This window comes from Cryptomeria japonica, chromosome 4, assembly GCF_030272615.1.
Source record: "Cryptomeria japonica chromosome 4, Sugi_1.0, whole genome shotgun sequence".
Classification (NCBI taxonomy): Eukaryota; Viridiplantae; Streptophyta; class Pinopsida; order Cupressales; family Cupressaceae; genus Cryptomeria; species Cryptomeria japonica.
This window is the reverse complement of record NC_081408.1, coordinates 544607053-544613992: the sequence shown is the minus strand read 5'-3', so window position 1 is coordinate 544613992 and position 6940 is coordinate 544607053.

Genomic DNA, 6940 nt, shown 5'->3' with positions numbered 1-6940 from the left:
TGTTAAGATGTTGTAGAATGAATGCACAACATGTTAGTGTCTAGGCAAAATATGCTAAAAAATGATAGGTGGCAAGAGAAGCACATGATAATCACAAAGCTAATGCTGAAAGATAGCTATTGGAAAAGGTGTCCTAAGCATTTCGAGAGAGAAAAGGCTAATGCAAGGGTTGAAATGAGCCTATTCATATGCTAGGGGAATGGGCACTAAAGTGGCTACAAAAGTGTAGGCGGAATTGCAAGAGGGTATACAATTTTTGACTTTACATTTTGCCCCCACTTTAGCGGATTTATGAATCAACATGAATATGCATGTTAAAGGAAATCTACTGAACATAAATAACATAATGAAGCCAAAAGGATGTTATAGAGGAAGTAGACAAATCTTTAAGCTTAGGAAGCATGCCCCCAAGCTGAAGACCTACAAAACAAATGCATTAAAAAAATCTACACAAGAGAACAAAGTTAGAACATGAGAACAACAAAGCCATGGGGTTAGAGCATGATAAACATAAAGATATATAAACGAGAACATGGATAGCACACACATGAAAGCACATAACAAACAAACTAAATTTTTTGAGTCAACAAAGTGAAAGAGACCTCCATGTGAAGGGTTGTCTTGATACTATGCACCGTCCCCAAAATAACAAGAAACAACACAGAGGAATTCTAAAAAGGAGAGAAGAATGCAAGGATCGATTGCTTCAAGGAAGAATGCACCCAAGAGATAAGGAAGCGACCAATGTTGAAGAGATAATATGACTCAGACACTAGCTTGATTTGTCGCTAGCAGTCATGTAGATGATAATGATTAACAAGATAGATCACAGTCTAACAAGTGTTATATGAGGTGATCAAAGATGAGTAGGACCAACCCTATTGTGAAGGAAAGCCACTACCGAAAGATAAGTAGAACCAACCTTGCTATGAAGGAAAGCCACTATCAAAAGATAAGTAGAACCAACCTTGCTATGAAGGAAAACCACTACCAAAAGATAAGTAGAACCAACCTTGCTATAAAGGAAAGTTACTACTAAAAGATAAGATGCCCAGTAGAAACCAACTTCACTTGTGGAAGAGAGCCATACTGATAGAGATAAATAGATGCTATATAGGAACAACCTCACCATGGAGGGAGGCCACTATAGATAAGATCAATTTTGATAAAAGCCACAAAGGGCAAAGATAGACAATCACCATAGTAGGCAACAAATAGATAGGCACCATAGGGAGTGAGAGATAGACATGCACCATTGTGGGTGAAAAAGAGACACATCAAGTGATAAGAATGCACAAAAAAGTGGAATATGTAAAAAAAGAGGATATAGATAAACCTCAATATCACGTGTTACACAAAGAATAAGGAGGTGTATCAATAGATGAATTGATGACAACTGATTGATAAAGTTGTTGTATTTTATCCTTCAAGGCCTTACATTCACTAGTGGAATGACAAAGCATTTGATGGTATGCACAAAAATAATGTTTTGCTTTATCAATATTAGAAAATTTCTAATGTGTAGGAGGAAGAGTAATCAAGTGAGCATTTAGAAGTCACAACAAGATATGCTCTTGCTTAGATAAAGAATGAGGAGTAGGAAGTAACACTTTCTCTTGTGGAGAAAAGTTTGATTTCTCACAAGAAGAAGAAGACATAGGGGCATTAGACAATGGAGGGGATGAAGACAAAGGAGAAGACATGAAACCTAAATCTGTTGTAAAAGAGCGCAATTTCGATTCCAAAGGGACCTTGACTCCTTAACCCATATGCCCACAAACATTTCCTTTGTATCCATACTTAGAAACAATATTGAATTTTGGATCATAACGTGATTGCAACTCCTCCAAAGGGGGAGGATCACCTTTGATGGTATAGCAATAGTGTTCACATGATCCTGTGATACAAAAGAATAATCATCTTTGATAGCGGGTGTGAATGATATCCTTTTGGAATGCTACAGTGGATAGAGTTGAATTTATATTCTCCAATGAAGGAGCTTGTAAAGTCTAAGAACCCCAATCATCACCAAGAAATGCATTTGATTGAGAAAAAAAAGGATTTGAAGGAGATGAAGTAGGTGTAGTCTTAGGGCTTTCTACTTTAGGAGGATCTTCTTTAGGGACAACCTTCTCATGGGTTTCCTCTTTAGGAGGGACCATAAGAATAGTTGTTGGCATATTAGAAGATAAAGATGGAATATAGTTTTGAAAGGTAGGTGTAACCGAGGCATGGCTAGTTGCTACTATTTGACATAAGTGCATAGCATCAGGATCAACCTTTATTGTAACTATTTGATTGTTAGCAATAAACTTTATAGAACCATAAAGGGTAGAAGTGACCATTCCTAAAGCGTGAATCCAAGGTCTACCCAAGAGAAGACTGTATGGTAAAGGCCCTGGCATAACATACACCAGGGTTGGAATAGTAACTGGCCCAATCTTTATAAGCAAAATAATAGTGCCTGAAGTAGTTCTACCAATATTATTAAAACCATGAATGAACAAATAAGATGCAGAAAGAGAATTCGAATCCACTTTGATTTTGGACAGTACAAACATTGAGTACTAAGCCAATATCAATGAGAGTTTGTCTAATACCGACACTATTAACATAAACTATTATTAGTAATGGATTTGCTTGATTTCTTACTTCTGGAGGCAGGAGTTCATGCGGATAGAAGGTAATATTCGACAAATCCGCATGAATATGATCTATCAATGCATTCATATTCGAAGGCCTAATAGAAGAAGGCAATAAAATCTTTTGAAGAGCTTCTTGAGGCATACCTTGATAAACTAGAGCAGTCTAAAGCAAATCCCAAAGTGAGATACTTAGCAAGAGTAACACGGAGTTGCTCAATAAGATCGTAATCACTAGGTTGTTTAACTAAAGACTTAGGTGCTTGAGGAAGATCTGGTTGAGAAGGTGGTAAAGAAGTATTAGATTGATCAAATTTTTGCTTATTTCTATGAGTCTTATAAGTATGAGCTACCATTCTAAAGGAGCCTTAGACTATTTGTATCTTGTAAAAGGATCTAGTGAGTCATTTTTAAAAGGAACACTATGGATAGAAATTACCTTCTTTGGAGAAGGACTAGCTGCAGTCACGAAAATGATTGGTCTCTTAGGTTTGCTAGGCGTAGCAGAGACTAATAACATTTACACTCATTACAACTTGTAGAAGAATTAGTTGTGGAACTTGCTCAACACCAATCTATGGGAGATAAAATGTGATATGATATTCACCATTCATTCATGAATCAAATCTAGAAGAGAGTTCATTGGAATGAAGGGAATGTAGAGCAATGTTGAGAAAAGTATCAATGGTTTCACCCTCTTGTAACAAAATATCCTTCGAAATAGAAACAATTTTACAAGAGGCATCAAAGACATTGAGTGACATAGGAATAACTAAGTCACCATCACATGTATGAAAATGAACATCGTTAGTACTTTGAATAAAACTAGGAACTGAATTAATAAAAGAAGACAACAAATGCATTTTGAAAATAATAGGCTAAATTAAAGAAGTGATGCATAAAAAGTCGGCCGAAATGCCGAAGTATCATTTAGAAATTGATGATATGGAATGAGATTCAAGGCAACTCGAATTTTTTTTCTTGGAAGAAGGGGAAATTTTAGAATTGTCCCTTTTTAGGGGTATAATGACTGCTTGAGGAAATGATAAAGAGTGCTTTCAAAATAATACAAAAGAAGTGTTCACGTCGGGTTCACCAAATGTAATGGTGCAAAAGTGACTTTGCAAAGGGAAAAAATATGTTCCCTTGAGAGCCAATTTCACAACATACATTTAGATATCTCCAACTAGTAAAATTGGTGAAGATATATAATTATAGAAATGGAAAGAGTAGACAATAGAGTCTTCTGTCCATATTTGAGTGTCTTGGTCAAGGACGACAATGTGATGTGCTGTAGTCTCGTATGGATAGCCAACGTATAAGAATTATAAACACAAAAACCCAACTTTGTGTTTTGAATAATTTGTAAAACCCAGAAGTGAGAAATGTGACATGAAATACCAGATTATAAATATAAATGGAAATGAATATAAATGAAATAAATAAAGCATAAGCAAACCCTCGTGCAATTGAATGCCTTCAAGAAACTTGCACACATACAAAAAAGGAAAAATGTTTGAGGTTGTTTGGAGATTTGCCTTAGTCAAATCCCTATTTTGGTGTTTCTACCTCCACAACAACTAGATAGATAGAAAAAAATGTTAATAGAAAAGATAAATGATTTGACAGATAAGGGATGTGATGAATCCCCAAGATGCTCAAAGATGTGAGAAAGATATTACTAGCAAGGCTTGAGAAAGCCAAGAGAGTTGCAAAAGATTATTGTGGGAGCTTGAGACTATTGTAGCTAACTAGAGACTGCTGTAGCAAGAAGGAGTGAGCAAGAGAAAGCTGTGAGAGTTAAGAGAACAAGACAGAGAGCCAAAGAGATTGCCAGAAGGAACTACAAAGATTGAATGGAGATAAAAGATAGATTTAAAATGAGAGTAGGAGGGAAAAGAGGGTTGGCAAGCCGTTTTGGAAGATTCTAAGCCATTTCCACCTACTTGGGCAGTTGACAAGTGTTGAAACACTCAAAATCGACATATGAACTGTTAGAGCTATCATGTATTAGCTAATAATTATCTATTTAATTATTAGTCTATTATCCTCTACGCTTAAGCTAAACTTAGGCATTTAATAATTATTAAATACACATTATCCCTTTAGGGTTTCTTTAGGGTTGCTAATATCCTTTTATAAGGATTGTATTGTACTTTTTAATTGATTTCCTCTCTGAATGATAATCTTTTTCTTTAGAGCCATTATTGCTTTTTCGCCTCCATTCTTCTCTTGTGACAGGTATTTTGCTTGCAGGTGTTCTTATGATCTCTGAAGTTGTATTTCTCAACTTCTCCATGGTATCCGAACCTACATCTATTGCTACTTGTTCTTTATTTTTCAAAAGATTTTTTGGATGCTAGGGTTTCAAGTTTTTTAGAGTTTTTTATTTGCATCTTGGGAGTTTGTTTTTGGGGCATTTTGGGCTCAAACAGACCTCACCGTTAAACTGAGAACACCCAAAAACCCCTATTTTCATATAAAATTTGTCCAATTTGAACAACTTTGGCTTTGGAATTTTTTTTTGGGCACAAATTTCGAGGAAAAAATCTTAAAAAATGGCACACTTTTCGAGGCACGAAAATCTGTACGATTGTACCTAACTTGCATCATAAATTTTTTCGTCAATTTTTTTTTTAAGGGATTTTTGATTTTCGACTGCTGACATCAGCATGACATCATGTTGACGTCACCAGTACAGTCGGCGGTATAGTCAACAATACGGACAACATGCATGGCCCCTGTGACTGTCTTTGTGCCATAAAAGAGGGTTTTTTTTTTCTTCTTTTGGCCATAACCTGGGCATACGATATCGTTTTTTTGGCAAACGAGATATCGTCGGAAAGCTGGTTTCATCTACTTTCTAGACTTGTGGTTTTTATCATCTGGTTTTGCTGCTGGTACATTTTACAACCATTTAAAGTCAGAGGTGCTATTTTCAGTCCCGAGCTTATATCTTTTTGCTAGTTTCTCCGTTTCTCACAATTCCAGTGGCATTGGGATGGTGTTTCAGAGCTCTTCACAGCCATCCATGCACTTTTTTCAGATTTTACTCCAAGTACATTTTATTCAGTTTTTTGTGTTTTCACACTCTGGTGAATTATGGAAGCTTCTTGTTTGTGTGGGATGACTTGTTTTTGGATGTTCTTCATGTATTTCCAGTCTTTTATCTTCTTTGAGCATTGTATACATCATTTTGTACGCATTTTCCTTTTTGCAAACACACTGAGATAAAGTGCCACTATGCCTTGCATGCTTGAGATCTTGCACATCTTGTGCCTTATTGTACTCGCACTCCATTATAAAGTGCCATGGGGGGTTTGATGTTTGCCTTTGTTTGCCATCTAACTTTGTCACGTGAGTGTTCCTTCCATGACATTAGCCTCATGATGTGTGTCAAGTGAGTGTTCCTTCCACGACACTAGCCTTTATATGCGTTTGTACTTTTTGCTGCACTCTCAATGTTTCTGGTTCTTCGTCATGCAGTTTTTTTTGGCATTTTGTTTCACTGTACCTGTCACCTCTCCCTTGCCAGCATTATAGGGGGGTTTCTCCTATTGGTTGTTTGTTCTAATGCTTCCTTGGTTCGTTGGAGTGGGCTATGCATTTAGTATTTGTTCCTATGTACTAGGTGGATGCAGTGGCTAGTTACCTATGCATTTCGGTGAGATGAATCATTTACCGTATGGACACTCTTTCATTCCCATTTTTGGAGGCAACCTTCCATCTTTGATTGATCAACTCTTCAGACTTTGGTGTTTTTGCCATCTGTATCTTCGAGTTCAGTTGTTTGCCTTTGTTTGCCATTTGATTCGAGTAGTGTTATTTGAGGGCACTCATGCAGATTACAGTCTTCTCTACCATATCATCTTCTATTTCAGTGGAGGTTCTTCAGATCGATAGTTATTCTTGACAGTGTTTACAACTTCATGCTTCAGTGGTGTTCTTCATGCTCATCCTTTGTTCCTGTTTTTTGGAACATTATCTAGTTTGGAGGCTTCTTCAGTCCTTCATCTCTTTTTGGAGTTCTTCATTCCTTCACTAGCCTTCATCTCTTTTTGGAGTAGAGATTTTTCCCAAGAGGTTTTCTCTATTTCTCCGCTTTACAGAGATCTTTTGTACTTGGGTACCTCATCAACCCTAGTTGCCGAGACCCATTGTTACTTTCATGCATTTTTTAGTCCTTAGTTGTTTTTAGCTACTCCCTAAGTTCATCTTAAGGGGGGGTGTTAGAGTTATCATGTATTAGATAATAATTGCTTATCTAATTATTAGTCTATTATCCTCTACGCTTAAGC